The 12,688-nt window shown below is 34.1% G+C and overlaps 24 non-coding genes across 24 annotated transcripts; all 24 read right to left on the bottom strand.

Annotated features, from left to right (window-relative positions):
- Positions 1-47: 47 nt before the first annotated feature.
- Positions 48-118, bottom strand: TRNAG-GCC (transfer RNA glycine (anticodon GCC)). The gene has a single exon. It is a non-coding gene; the product is annotated as a tRNA-Gly (tRNA).
- A 181-nt stretch (positions 119-299) lies between these two features.
- Positions 300-370, bottom strand: TRNAG-GCC (transfer RNA glycine (anticodon GCC)). The gene has a single exon. It is a non-coding gene; the product is annotated as a tRNA-Gly (tRNA).
- Positions 371-805: 435 nt separating this feature from the next.
- TRNAG-GCC (transfer RNA glycine (anticodon GCC)) lies at positions 806-876 on the bottom strand. The gene has a single exon. It is a non-coding gene; the product is annotated as a tRNA-Gly (tRNA).
- A 183-nt stretch (positions 877-1,059) lies between these two features.
- TRNAG-GCC (transfer RNA glycine (anticodon GCC)) lies at positions 1,060-1,130 on the bottom strand. Its single transcript has one exon. It is a non-coding gene; the product is annotated as a tRNA-Gly (tRNA).
- Positions 1,131-1,564: 434 nt separating this feature from the next.
- Positions 1,565-1,635, bottom strand: TRNAG-GCC (transfer RNA glycine (anticodon GCC)). The gene has a single exon. It is a non-coding gene; the product is annotated as a tRNA-Gly (tRNA).
- Positions 1,636-2,324: 689 nt separating this feature from the next.
- On the bottom strand, positions 2,325-2,395 carry TRNAG-GCC (transfer RNA glycine (anticodon GCC)). Its single transcript has one exon. It is a non-coding gene; the product is annotated as a tRNA-Gly (tRNA).
- Positions 2,396-2,830: 435 nt separating this feature from the next.
- TRNAS-GCU (transfer RNA serine (anticodon GCU)) lies at positions 2,831-2,901 on the bottom strand. Its single transcript has one exon. It is a non-coding gene; the product is annotated as a tRNA-Ser (tRNA).
- A 436-nt stretch (positions 2,902-3,337) lies between these two features.
- Positions 3,338-3,408, bottom strand: TRNAG-GCC (transfer RNA glycine (anticodon GCC)). The gene has a single exon. It is a non-coding gene; the product is annotated as a tRNA-Gly (tRNA).
- A 181-nt stretch (positions 3,409-3,589) lies between these two features.
- TRNAG-GCC (transfer RNA glycine (anticodon GCC)) lies at positions 3,590-3,660 on the bottom strand. Its single transcript has one exon. It is a non-coding gene; the product is annotated as a tRNA-Gly (tRNA).
- Positions 3,661-4,095: 435 nt separating this feature from the next.
- TRNAG-GCC (transfer RNA glycine (anticodon GCC)) lies at positions 4,096-4,166 on the bottom strand. The gene has a single exon. It is a non-coding gene; the product is annotated as a tRNA-Gly (tRNA).
- A 183-nt stretch (positions 4,167-4,349) lies between these two features.
- TRNAG-GCC (transfer RNA glycine (anticodon GCC)) lies at positions 4,350-4,420 on the bottom strand. The gene has a single exon. It is a non-coding gene; the product is annotated as a tRNA-Gly (tRNA).
- A 434-nt stretch (positions 4,421-4,854) lies between these two features.
- TRNAG-GCC (transfer RNA glycine (anticodon GCC)) lies at positions 4,855-4,925 on the bottom strand. The gene has a single exon. It is a non-coding gene; the product is annotated as a tRNA-Gly (tRNA).
- A 1,195-nt stretch (positions 4,926-6,120) lies between these two features.
- On the bottom strand, positions 6,121-6,191 carry TRNAG-GCC (transfer RNA glycine (anticodon GCC)). The gene has a single exon. It is a non-coding gene; the product is annotated as a tRNA-Gly (tRNA).
- Positions 6,192-6,626: 435 nt separating this feature from the next.
- On the bottom strand, positions 6,627-6,697 carry TRNAS-GCU (transfer RNA serine (anticodon GCU)). Its single transcript has one exon. It is a non-coding gene; the product is annotated as a tRNA-Ser (tRNA).
- A 436-nt stretch (positions 6,698-7,133) lies between these two features.
- TRNAG-GCC (transfer RNA glycine (anticodon GCC)) lies at positions 7,134-7,204 on the bottom strand. The gene has a single exon. It is a non-coding gene; the product is annotated as a tRNA-Gly (tRNA).
- A 181-nt stretch (positions 7,205-7,385) lies between these two features.
- TRNAG-GCC (transfer RNA glycine (anticodon GCC)) lies at positions 7,386-7,456 on the bottom strand. Its single transcript has one exon. It is a non-coding gene; the product is annotated as a tRNA-Gly (tRNA).
- A 435-nt stretch (positions 7,457-7,891) lies between these two features.
- Positions 7,892-7,962, bottom strand: TRNAG-GCC (transfer RNA glycine (anticodon GCC)). Its single transcript has one exon. It is a non-coding gene; the product is annotated as a tRNA-Gly (tRNA).
- Positions 7,963-8,145: 183 nt separating this feature from the next.
- Positions 8,146-8,216, bottom strand: TRNAG-GCC (transfer RNA glycine (anticodon GCC)). Its single transcript has one exon. It is a non-coding gene; the product is annotated as a tRNA-Gly (tRNA).
- Positions 8,217-8,397: 181 nt separating this feature from the next.
- TRNAG-GCC (transfer RNA glycine (anticodon GCC)) lies at positions 8,398-8,468 on the bottom strand. The gene has a single exon. It is a non-coding gene; the product is annotated as a tRNA-Gly (tRNA).
- Positions 8,469-9,157: 689 nt separating this feature from the next.
- Positions 9,158-9,228, bottom strand: TRNAG-GCC (transfer RNA glycine (anticodon GCC)). The gene has a single exon. It is a non-coding gene; the product is annotated as a tRNA-Gly (tRNA).
- Positions 9,229-10,169: 941 nt separating this feature from the next.
- TRNAG-GCC (transfer RNA glycine (anticodon GCC)) lies at positions 10,170-10,240 on the bottom strand. The gene has a single exon. It is a non-coding gene; the product is annotated as a tRNA-Gly (tRNA).
- A 436-nt stretch (positions 10,241-10,676) lies between these two features.
- On the bottom strand, positions 10,677-10,747 carry TRNAG-GCC (transfer RNA glycine (anticodon GCC)). Its single transcript has one exon. It is a non-coding gene; the product is annotated as a tRNA-Gly (tRNA).
- Positions 10,748-10,929: 182 nt separating this feature from the next.
- Positions 10,930-11,000, bottom strand: TRNAG-GCC (transfer RNA glycine (anticodon GCC)). Its single transcript has one exon. It is a non-coding gene; the product is annotated as a tRNA-Gly (tRNA).
- A 1,448-nt stretch (positions 11,001-12,448) lies between these two features.
- Positions 12,449-12,519, bottom strand: TRNAG-GCC (transfer RNA glycine (anticodon GCC)). Its single transcript has one exon. It is a non-coding gene; the product is annotated as a tRNA-Gly (tRNA).
- Positions 12,520-12,688: the final 169 nt, after the last annotated feature.

The raw sequence follows: 12,688 nt of genomic DNA on the forward strand, positions 1-12,688 counted from the left end.
ATTTTCGTAAACACAATATCGTTATGCATTAAATGACGACAAAAACATGCATCGGCCGGGAATCGAACCCGGATCTCCCGAGTGGCAGGCGAGAATTCTGCCATTGAACCACCGAGGCTCTGCAAAGAGTAGAATATGGAAAAATGGTATTTCACCTGAATATTTGATAATCAAACCAAACATTTCTTTGAATTATTATCTCAAATAATATTTTTAGAAGGATTTATCAATTTAATAATTATCATTTTACATAATTTTCGTAAACACAATATTGTTATACATTAATGACGACCAAAAAATGCATCGGCCGGTAATCGAAACCGGATCTCCCGCGTGGCAGGCGAGAATTCTACCATTGAACCACCGAGGCTCTGCAAAGAGTACAATATGGAAAAAATGGTATTTCACCTGCATATTTGATAATCAAACCAAACATTTCTTTGAATTATTATCTCAAATAATATTTTTAGAAGGATTTATCAATTTAACAATTATCATTTTACATAATTTTCGTAAACACAATATCGTTATGCATTAAATGACGACCAAAACATCCATCGGCCGGGAATCGAACCCGGATGTCCCACGTGGCAGGCGAGAATTCTACCATTGAACCACCGAGGCTCTGCAAAGAGAAGAATATGGAAAAATGGTATTTCACCTGAGTATTTGATAATCAAACCAAACATTTCTTTGAATTATTTTCTCAAATAATATTTTTAGAAGGATTTATCAATTTAACAATTATCATTTTACATAATTTTCCTAAATATAATATCGTTAAACATTAATGACGACCAAAAAATGCATCGGCCGGGAATCGAAACCAGATCTCCCGCGTGGCAGGCGAGAATTCTACCATTGAACCACCGAGGCTCTGCAAAGAGTACAATATGGAAAAAATGGTATTTCACCTGAATATTTGATAATCAAACCAAACATTTCTTTGAATTATTATCTCAGATAATATTTTTAGAAGTATTTATCAATTTAACAATTATCATTTTACATAATTTTCGTAAACACAATATCGTTAAGCATTAAATGACGACCAAAACATACATCGGCCGGGAATCGAACCCGGATCTCCCGAGTGGCAGGCGAGAATTCTACCATTGAACCACCGAGGCTCTGCAAAGAGTAGAATATGGAAAAATGGTACTTCACCTGAATATTTGATAATCAAACCAAACATTTCTTTGAATTATTATCTCAAATAATATTTTTAGAAGGATTTATCAATTTAAGAATTATCATTTTACATAATTTTCGTAAACACAATATCGTTATGCATTAATGACGACCAAAAAATGCATCGGCCGGGAATCGAAACCGGATCTCCCGCGTGGCAGGCGATAATTCTACCATTGAACCACCGAGGCTCTACAAAGAGTACAATATGGAAAAAATGGTATTTCACCTACATATTTGATAATCAAACCAAACATTTCTTTGAATTATTATCTCAAATAATATTTTTAGAAGGATTTATCAATTTAAGAATTATCATTTTACATAATTTTCGTAAACACAATATCGTTATGCATTAATGACGACCAAAAAATGCATCGGCCGGGAATCGAAACCGGATCTCCCGCGTGGCAGGCGAGAATTCTACCATTGAACCACCGAGGCTCTGCAAAGAGTACAATATGGAAAAAATGGTATTTCACCTGCATATTTGATAATCAAACCAAACATTTCTTTGAATTATTATCTCAAATAATATTTTGAGAAGGATTTATCAATTTAACAATTATCATTTTACATAATTTTCGTAAACACAATATCGTTATGCATTAAATGACGACCAAAACATCCATCGGCCGGTAATCGAACCCGGATCTCCCGAGTGGCAGGCGAGAATTCTACCACTGAACCACCGAGGCTCTGCATAGAGTAGAATATGGAAAAATGGTATTTCACCTGAATATTTGATAATCAAACCAAACATTTCTTTGAATTATTATCTCAAATAATATTTTTAGAAGGATTTATCAATTTAACAATTATCATTTTACATAATTTTCGTAAACACAATATCGTTATGCATTAAATGACGACCAAAACATTCACCGGCCGTGAATCGAACCCGGATGTCCCACGTGGCAGGCGAGAGTTCTACCATTGAACCACCGAGGCTCTGCATAGAGAAGAATATGGAAAAATGGTATTTCACGTGAATATTTGATAATCAGACCAAACATTTCTTTGAATTATTATCTAAAATAATATTTTTAGAAGGATTTATCAATTTAACAATTATCATTTTTCATAATTTTCGTAAACACAACATCGTTATGCATTAAATGACGACCAAAACGTGCATCGGCCGGGAATCGAACCCGGATCTCCCGCGTGGCAGGCGAGAATTCTACCATTGAACCACCGAGGCTCTGCATAGAGTAGAATATGGAAAAATGGTATTTCACCTGAATATTTGATAATCAAACCAAACATTTCTTTGAATTATTATCTCAAATAATATTTTTAGAAGGATTTATCAATTTAACAATTATCATTTTACATAATTTTCGTACACACAATATCGTTATGCATTAAATGACGACCAAAACATCCATCGGCCGGTAATCGAACCCGGATCTCCCGAGTGGCAGGCGAGAATTCTACCATTGAACCACCGAGGCTCTGAATAGAGTAGAATATGGAAAAATGGTATTTCACGTGAATATTTGATAATCAAACCAAACATTTCTTTGAATTATTATCTAAAATAATATTTTTAGAAGGATTTATCAATTTAACAATTATCATTTTTCATAATTTTCGTAAACACTTCATCGTTATGCATTAAATGACGACCAAAACATGCATCGGCCGGGAATCGAAACCGGATCTCCCGCGTAGCAGGCGAGAATTCTACCATTGAACCACCGAGGCTCTGCAAAGAGTACAATATGGAAAAAATGGTATTTCACGTGAATATTTGATAATCAAACCAAACATTTCTTTGAATTATTATCTAAAATAATATTTTTAGAAGGATTTATCAATTTAACAATTATCATTTTACATAATTTTCCTAAACATAATATCGTTAAACATTAATGACGACCATAAAATGCATCGGCCGGGAATCGAAACCGGATCTCCCGCGTGGCAGGTGAGAATTCTACCATTGAACCACCGAGGCTCTGCAAAGAGTACAATATGGAAAAAATGGTATTTCACCTGAATATTTGATAAACAAACCAAACATTTCTTTGAATTATTATCTCAGATAATATTTTTAGAAGGATTTATCAATTTAACAATTATCATTTTACATAATTTTCGTAAACACAATATCGTTATGCATTAAATGACGACAAAAACATGCATCGGCCGGGAATCGAACCCGGATCTCCCGAGTGGCAGGCGAGAATTCTGCCATTGAACCACCGAGGCTCTGCAAAGAGTAGAATATGGAAAAATGGTATTTCACCTGAATATTTGATAATCAAACCAAACATTTCTTTGAATTATTATCTCAAATAATATTTTTAGAAGGATTTATCAATTTAATAATTATCATTTTACATAATTTTCGTAAACACAATATTGTTATACATTAATGACGACCAAAAAATGCATCGGCCGGTAATCGAAACCGGATCTCCCGCGTGGCAGGCGAGAATTCTACCATTGAACCACCGAGGCTCTGCAAAGAGTACAATATGGAAAAAATGGTATTTCACCTGCATATTTGATAATCAAACCAAACATTTCTTTGAATTATTATCTCAAATAATATTTTTAGAAGGATTTATCAATTTAACAATTATCATTTTACATAATTTTCGTAAACACAATATCGTTATGCATTAAATGACGACCAAAACATCCATCGGCCGGGAATCGAACCCGGATGTCCCACGTGGCAGGCGAGAATTCTACCATTGAACCACCGAGGCTCTGCAAAGAGAAGAATATGGAAAAATGGTATTTCACCTGAGTATTTGATAATCAAACCAAACATTTCTTTGAATTATTTTCTCAAATAATATTTTTAGAAGGATTTATCAATTTAACAATTATCATTTTACATAATTTTCCTAAATATAATATCGTTAAACATTAATGACGACCAAAAAATGCATCGGCCGGGAATCGAAACCAGATCTCCCGCGTGGCAGGCGAGAATTCTACCATTGAACCACCGAGGCTCTGCAAAGAGTACAATATGGAAAAAATGGTATTTCACCTGAATATTTGATAATCAAACCAAACATTTCTTTGAATTATTATCTCAGATAATATTTTTAGAAGTATTTATCAATTTAACAATTATCATTTTACATAATTTTCGTAAACACAATATCGTTAAGCATTAAATGACGACCAAAACATACATCGGCCGGGAATCGAACCCGGATCTCCCGAGTGGCAGGCGAGAATTCTACCATTGAACCACCGAGGCTCTGCAAAGAGTAGAATATGGAAAAATGGTACTTCACCTGAATATTTGATAATCAAACCAAACATTTCTTTGAATTATTATCTCAAATAATATTTTTAGAAGGATTTATCAATTTAAGAATTATCATTTTACATAATTTTCGTAAACACAATATCGTTATGCATTAATGACGACCAAAAAATGCATCGGCCGGGAATCGAAACCGGATCTCCCGCGTGGCAGGCGATAATTCTACCATTGAACCACCGAGGCTCTACAAAGAGTACAATATGGAAAAAATGGTATTTCACCTACATATTTGATAATCAAACCAAACATTTCTTTGAATTATTATCTCAAATAATATTTTTAGAAGGATTTATCAATTTAAGAATTATCATTTTACATAATTTTCGTAAACACAATATCGTTATGCATTAATGACGACCAAAAAATGCATCGGCCGGGAATCGAAACCGGATCTCCCGCGTGGCAGGCGAGAATTCTACCATTGAACCACCGAGGCTCTGCAAAGAGTACAATATGGAAAAAATGGTATTTCACCTGCATATTTGATAATCAAACCAAACATTTCTTTGAATTATTATCTCAAATAATATTTTGAGAAGGATTTATCAATTTAACAATTATCATTTTACATAATTTTCGTAAACACAATATCGTTATGCATTAAATGACGACCAAAACATCCATCGGCCGGTAATCGAACCCGGATCTCCCGAGTGGCAGGCGAGAATTCTACCACTGAACCACCGAGGCTCTGCATAGAGTAGAATATGGAAAAATGGTATTTCACCTGAATATTTGATAATCAAACCAAACATTTCTTTGAATTATTATCTCAAATAATATTTTTAGAAGGATTTATCAATTTAACAATTATCATTTTACATAATTTTCGTAAACACAATATCGTTATGCATTAAATGACGACCAAAACATTCACCGGCCGTGAATCGAACCCGGATGTCCCACGTGGCAGGCGAGAGTTCTACCATTGAACCACCGAGGCTCTGCATAGAGAAGAATATGGAAAAATGGTATTTCACGTGAATATTTGATAATCAAACCAAACATTTCTTTGAATTATTATCTCAAATAATATTTTTAGAAGGATTTATCAATTTAACAATTATCATTTTACATAATTTTCGTAAACACAATTTCGTTATGCATTAAATGACGACCAAAACATCCATCGGCCTGTAATCGAACCCGGATCTCCCGAGTGGCAGGCGAGAATTCTACCATTGAACCACCGAGGCTCTGCATAGAGTAGAATATGGAAAAATGGTATTTCACCTGAATATTTGATAATCAAACCAAACATTTCTTTGAATTATTATCTCAAATAATATTTTTAGAAGGATTTATCAATTTAACAATTATCATTTTACATAATTTTCGTAAACACAATATCGTTATGCATTAAATGACGACCAAAACATTCATCGGCCGGGAATCGAACCCGGATGTCCCACGTGGCAGGCGAGAGTTCTACCATTGAACCACCGAGGCTCTGCATAGACAAGAATATGGAAAAATGGTATTTCACGTGAATATTTGATAATCAGACCAAACATTTCTTTGAATTATTATCTAAAATAATATTTTTAGAAGGATTTATCAATTTAACAATTATCATTTTTCATAATTTTCGTAAACACAACATCGTTATGCATTAAATGACGACCAAAACGTGCATCGGCCGGGAATCGAACCCGGATCTCCCGCGTGGCAGGCGAGAATTCTACCATTGAACCACCGAGGCTCTGCATAGAGTAGAATATGGAAAAATGGTATTTCACCTGAATATTTGATAATCAAACCAAACATTTCTTTGAATTATTATGTCAAATAATATTTTTAGAAGGATTTATCAATTTAACAATTATCATTTTACATAATTTTCGTACACACAATATCGTTATGCATTAAATGACGACCAAAACATCCATCGGCCGGTAATCGAACCCGGATCTCCCGAGTGGCAGGCGAGAATTCTACCATTGAACCACCGAGGCTCTGCATAGAGTAGAATATGGAAAAATGGTATTTCACGTGAATATTTGATAATCAAACCAAACATTTCTTTGAATTATTATCTAAAATAATATTTTTAGAAGGATTTATCAATTTAACAATTATCATTTTTCATAATTTTCGTAAACACTTCATCGTTATGCATTAAATGACGACCAAAACATGCATCGGCCGGGAATCGAAACCGGATCTCCCGCGTAGCAGGCGAGAATTCTACCATTGAACCACCGAGGCTCTGCAAAGAGTACAATATGGAAAAAATGGTATTTCACGTGAATATTTGATAATCAAACCAAACATTTCTTTGAATTATTATCTAAAATAATATTTTTAGAAGGATTTATCAATTTAACAATTATCATTTTACATAATTTTCCTAAACATAATATCGTTAAACATTAATGACGACCATAAAATGCATCGGCCGGGAATCGAAACCGGATCTCCCGCGTGGCAGGTGAGAATTCTACCATTGAACCACCGAGGCTCTGCAAAGAGTACAATATGGAAAAAATGGTATTTCACCTGAATATTTGATAATCAAACCAAACATTTCTTTGAATTATTATCTCAGATAATATTTTTAGAAGGATTTATCAATTTAACAATTATCATTTTACATAATTTTCGTAAACACAATATCGTTATGCATTAAATGACGACAAAAACATGCATCGGCCGGGAATCGAACCCGGATCTCCCGAGTGGCAGGCGAGAATTCTGCCATTGAACCACCGAGGCTCTGCAAAGAGTAGAATATGGAAAAATGGTATTTCACCTGAATATTTGAAAATCAAACCAAACATTTCTTTGAATTATTATCTCAAATAATATTTTTAGAAGGATTTATCAATTTAACAATTATCATTTTACATAATTTTCGTAAACACAATATTGTTATACATTAATGACGACCAAAAAATGCATCGGCCGGTAATCGAAACCGGATCTCCCGCGTGGCAGGCGAGAATTCTACCATTGAACCACCGAGGCTCTGCAAAGAGTACAATATGGAAAAAATGGTATTTCACCTGCATATTTGATAATCAAACCAAACATTTCTTTGAATTATTATCTCAAATAATATTTTTAGAAGGATTTATCAATTTAACAATTATCATTTTACATAATTTTCGTAAACACAATATCGTTATGCATTAAATGACGACCAAAACATCCATCGGCCGGGAATCGAACCCGGATGTCCCACGTGGCAGGCGAGAATTCTACCATTGAACCACCGAGGCTCTGCAAAGAGAAGAATATGGAAAAATGGTATTTCACCTGAGTATTTGATAATCAAACCAAACATTTCTTTGAATTATTTTCTCAAATAATATTTTTAGAAGGATTTATCAATTTAACAATTATCATTTTACATAATTTTCCTAAATATAATATCGTTAAACATTAATGACGACCAAAAAATGCATCGGCCGGGAATCGAAACCAGATCTCCCGCGTGGCAGGCGAGAATTCTACCATTGAACCACCGAGGCTCTGCAAAGAGTACAATATGGAAAAAATGGTATTTCACCTGAATATTTGATAATCAAACCAAACATTTCTTTGAATTATTATCTCAGATAATATTTTTAGAAGTATTTATCAATTTAACAATTATCATTTTACATAATTTTCGTAAACACAATATCGTTAAGCATTAAATGACGACCAAAACATACATCGGCCGGGAATCGAACCCGGATCTCCCGAGTGGCAGGCGAGAATTCTACCATTGAACCACCGAGGCTCTGCAAAGAGTAGAATATGGAAAAATGGTACTTCACCTGAATATTTGATAATCAAACCAAACATTTCTTTGAATTATTATCTCAAATAATATTTTTAGAAGGATTTATCAATTTAAGAATTATCATTTTACATAATTTTCGTAAACACAATATCGTTATGCATTAATGACGACCAAAAAATGCATCGGCCGGGAATCGAAACCGGATCTCCCGCGTGGCAGGCGAGAATTCTACCATTGAACCACCGAGGCTCTGCAAAGAGTACAATATTGAAAAAATGGTATTTCACCTGCATATTTGATAATCAAACCAAACATTTCTTTGAATTATTATCTCAAATAATATTTTGAGAAGGATTTATCAATTTAACAATTATCATTTTACATAATTTTCGTAAACACAATATCGTTATGCATTAAATGACGACCAAAACATCCATCGGCCGGTAATCGAACCCGGATCTCCCGAGTGGCAGGCGAGAATTCTACCATTGAACCACCGAGGCTCTGCATAGAGTAGAATATGGAAAAATGGTATTTCACCTGAATATTTGATAATCAAACCAAACATTTCTTTGAATTATTATCTCAAATAATATTTTTAGAAGGATTTATCAATTTAACAATTATCATTTTACATAATTTTCGTAAACACAATATCGTTATGCATTAAATGACGACCAAAACATTCATCGGCCGGGAATCGAACCCGGATGTCCCACGTGGCAGGCGATAGTTCTACCATTGAACCACCGAGGCTCTGCATAGAGAAGAATATGGAAAAATGGTATTTCACGTGAATATTTGATAATCAGACCAAACATTTCTTTGAATTATTATCTAAAATAATATTTTTAGAAGGATTTATCAATTTAACAATTATCATTTTTCATAATTTTCGTAAACACAACATCGTTATGCATTAAATGACGACCAAAACGTGCATCGGCCGGGAATCGAACCCGGATCTCCCGCGTGGCAGGCGAGAATTCTACCATTGAACCACCGAGGCTCTGCATAGAGTAGAATATGGAAAAATGGTATTTCACGTGAATATTTGATAATCAAACCAAACATTTCTTTGAATTATTATCTAAAATAATATTTTTAGAAGGATTTATCAATTTAACAATTATCATTTTTCATAATTTTCGTAAACACTTCATCGTTATGCATTAAATGACGACCAAAACATGCATCGGCCGGGAATCGAAACCGGATCTCCCGCGTAGCAGGCGAGAATTCTACTATTGAACCACCGAGGCTCTGCAAAGAGTACAATATGGAAAAAATGGTATTTCACGTGAATATTTGATAATCAAACCAAACATTTCTTTGAATTATTATCTAAAATAATATTTTTAGAAGGATTTATCAATTTAACAATTATCATTTTACATAATTTTCGTAAACATAATATCGTTAAACATTAATGACGACCACAAAATGCATCGGCCGGGAATCGAAACCGGATCTCCCGCGTGGCAGGCGAGAAATCTACTTTTGAACCACCGAGGCTCTGCAAAGAGTACAATATGAAAAAAATGGTATTTCACCTCAATATTTGATAATCAAACCAAACATTTCTTTGAATTATTATCTCAAATAATATTTTTAGAAGGATTTATCAATTTAACAATTATCATTTTACATAATTTTCGAAAACACAATATCGTTATGCATTAAATGACGACCAAAACATGCATCGGCCGGGAATCGAACCCCGATCTCCCGCGTGGCACGCGAGAATTCTACTATTGAACCACCGAGGCTCTGCAAAGAGTAGAATATGGAAAAATGGTATTTCACCTGAATATTTGATAATCAAACCAAACATTTCTTTGAATTATTATCTCAAATAATATTTTTAGAAGGATTTATCAATTTAACAATTATCATTTTACATAATTTTCGTAAACACAATATCGTTATGCATTAATGACGACCAAAAAATGCATCGGCCGGGAATCGAAACCGGATCTCCCGCGTGGCAGGCGAGAATTCTACCATTGAACCACCGAGGCTCTGCAAAGAGTACAATATGGAAAAAATGGTATTTCACCTGCATATTTGATAATCAAACCAAACATTTCTTTGAATTATTATCTCAAATAATATTTTGAGAAGGATTTATCAATTTAACAATTATCATTTTACATAATTTTCGTAAACACAATATCGTTATGCATTAAATGACGACCAAAACATTCATCGGCCGGGAATCGAACCCGGATGTCCCACGTGGCAGGCGAGAGTTCTACCATTGAACCACCGAGGCTCTGCATAGACAAGAATATGGAAAAATGGTATTTCACGTGAATATTTGATAATCAGACCAAACATTTCTTTGAATTATTATCTAAAATAATATTTTTAGAAGGATTTATCAATTTAACAATTATCATTTTTCATAATTTTCGTAAACACAACATCGTTATGCATTAAATGACGACCAAAACGTGCATCGGCCGGGAATCGAACCCGGATCTCCCGCGTGGCAGGCGAGAATTCTACCATTGAACCACCGAGGCTCTGCATAGAGTAGAATATGGAAAAATGGTATTTCACCTGAATATTTGATAATCAAACCAAACATTTCTTTGAATTATTATCTAAAATAATATTTTTAGAAGGATTTATCAATTTAACAATTATCATTTTTCATAATTTTCGTAAACACAACATCGTTATGCATTAAATGACGACCAAAACGTGCATCGGCCGGGAATCGAACCCGGATCTCCCGCGTGGCAGGCGAGAATTCTACCATTGAACCACCGAGGCTCTGCATAGAGTAGAATATGGAAAAATGGTATTTCACGTGAATATTTGATAATCAAACCAAACATTTCTTTGAATTATTATCTAAAATAATATTTTTAGAAGGATTTATCAATTTAACAATTATCATTTTTCATAATTTTCGTAAACACTTCATCGTTATGCATTAAATGACGACCAAAACATGCATCGGCCGGGAATCGAAACCGGATCTCCCGCGTAGCAGGCGAGAATTCTACTATTGAACCACCGAGGCTCTGCAAAGAGTACAATATGGAAAAAATGGTATTTCACGTGAATATTTGATAATCAAACCAAACATTTCTTTGAATTATTATCTAAAATAATATTTTTAGAAGGATTTATCAATTTAACAATTATCATTTTACATAATTTTCGTAAACATAATATCGTTAAACATTAATGACGACCACAAAATGCATCGGCCGGGAATCGAAACCGGATCTCCCGCGTGGCAGGCGAGAAATCTACTTTTGAACCACCGAGGCTCTGCAAAGAGTACAATATGAAAAAAATGGTATTTCACCTCAATATTTGATAATCAAACCAAACATTTCTTTGAATTATTATCTCAAATAATATTTTTAGAAGGATTTATCAATTTAACAATTATCATTTTACATAATTTTCGAAAACACAATATCGTTATGCATTAAATGACGACCAAAACATGCATCGGCCGGGAATCGAACCCCGATCTCCCGCGTGGCACGCGAGAATTCTACTATTGAACCACCGAGGCTCTGCAAAGAGTAGAATATGGAAAAATGGTATTTCACCTGAATATTTGATAATCAAACCAAACATTTCTTTGAATTATTATCTCAAATAATATTTTTAGAAGGATTTATCAATTTAACAATTATCATTTTACATAATTTTCGTAAACACAATATCGTTATGCATTAATGACGACCAAAAAATGCATCGGCCGGGAATCGAAACCGAATCTCCCGCGTGGCAGGCGAGAATTCTACCATTGAACCACCGAGGCTCTGCAAAGAGTACAATATGGAAAAAATGGTATTTCACCTGCATATTTGATAATCAAACCAAACATTTCTTTGAATTATTATCTCAAATAATATTTTGAGAAGGATTTATCAATTTAACAATTATCATTTTACATAATTTTCGTAAACACAATATCGTTATGCATTAAATGACGACCAAAACATTCATCGGCCGGGAATCGAACCCGGATGTCCCACGTGGCAGGCGAGAGTTCTACCATTGAACCACCGAGGCTCTGCATAGACAAGAATATGGAAAAATGGTATTTCACGTGAATATTTGATAATCAGACCAAACATTTCTTTGAATTATTATCTAAAATAATATTTTTAGAAGGATTTATCAATTTAACAATTATCATTTTTCATAATTTTCGTAAACACAACATCGTTATGCATTAAATGACGACCAAAACGTGCATCGGCCGGGAATCGAACCCGGATCTCCCGCGTGGCAGGCGAGAATTCTACCATTGAACCACCGAGGCTCTGCATAGAGTAGAATATGGAAAAATGGTATTTCACCTGAATATTTGATAATCAAACCAAACATTTCTTTGAATTATTATCTCAAATAATATTTTTAGAAGGATTTATCAATTTAACAATTATCATTTTACATAATTTTCGTACACACAATATCGTTATGCATTAAAT

Source organism: Phalangium opilio, unplaced genomic scaffold (assembly GCF_054372755.1).
Source record: "Phalangium opilio isolate 3A_F unplaced genomic scaffold, DU_Popi_V2 ptg000002l_1, whole genome shotgun sequence".
Taxonomy (NCBI): Eukaryota; Metazoa; Arthropoda; class Arachnida; order Opiliones; family Phalangiidae; genus Phalangium; species Phalangium opilio.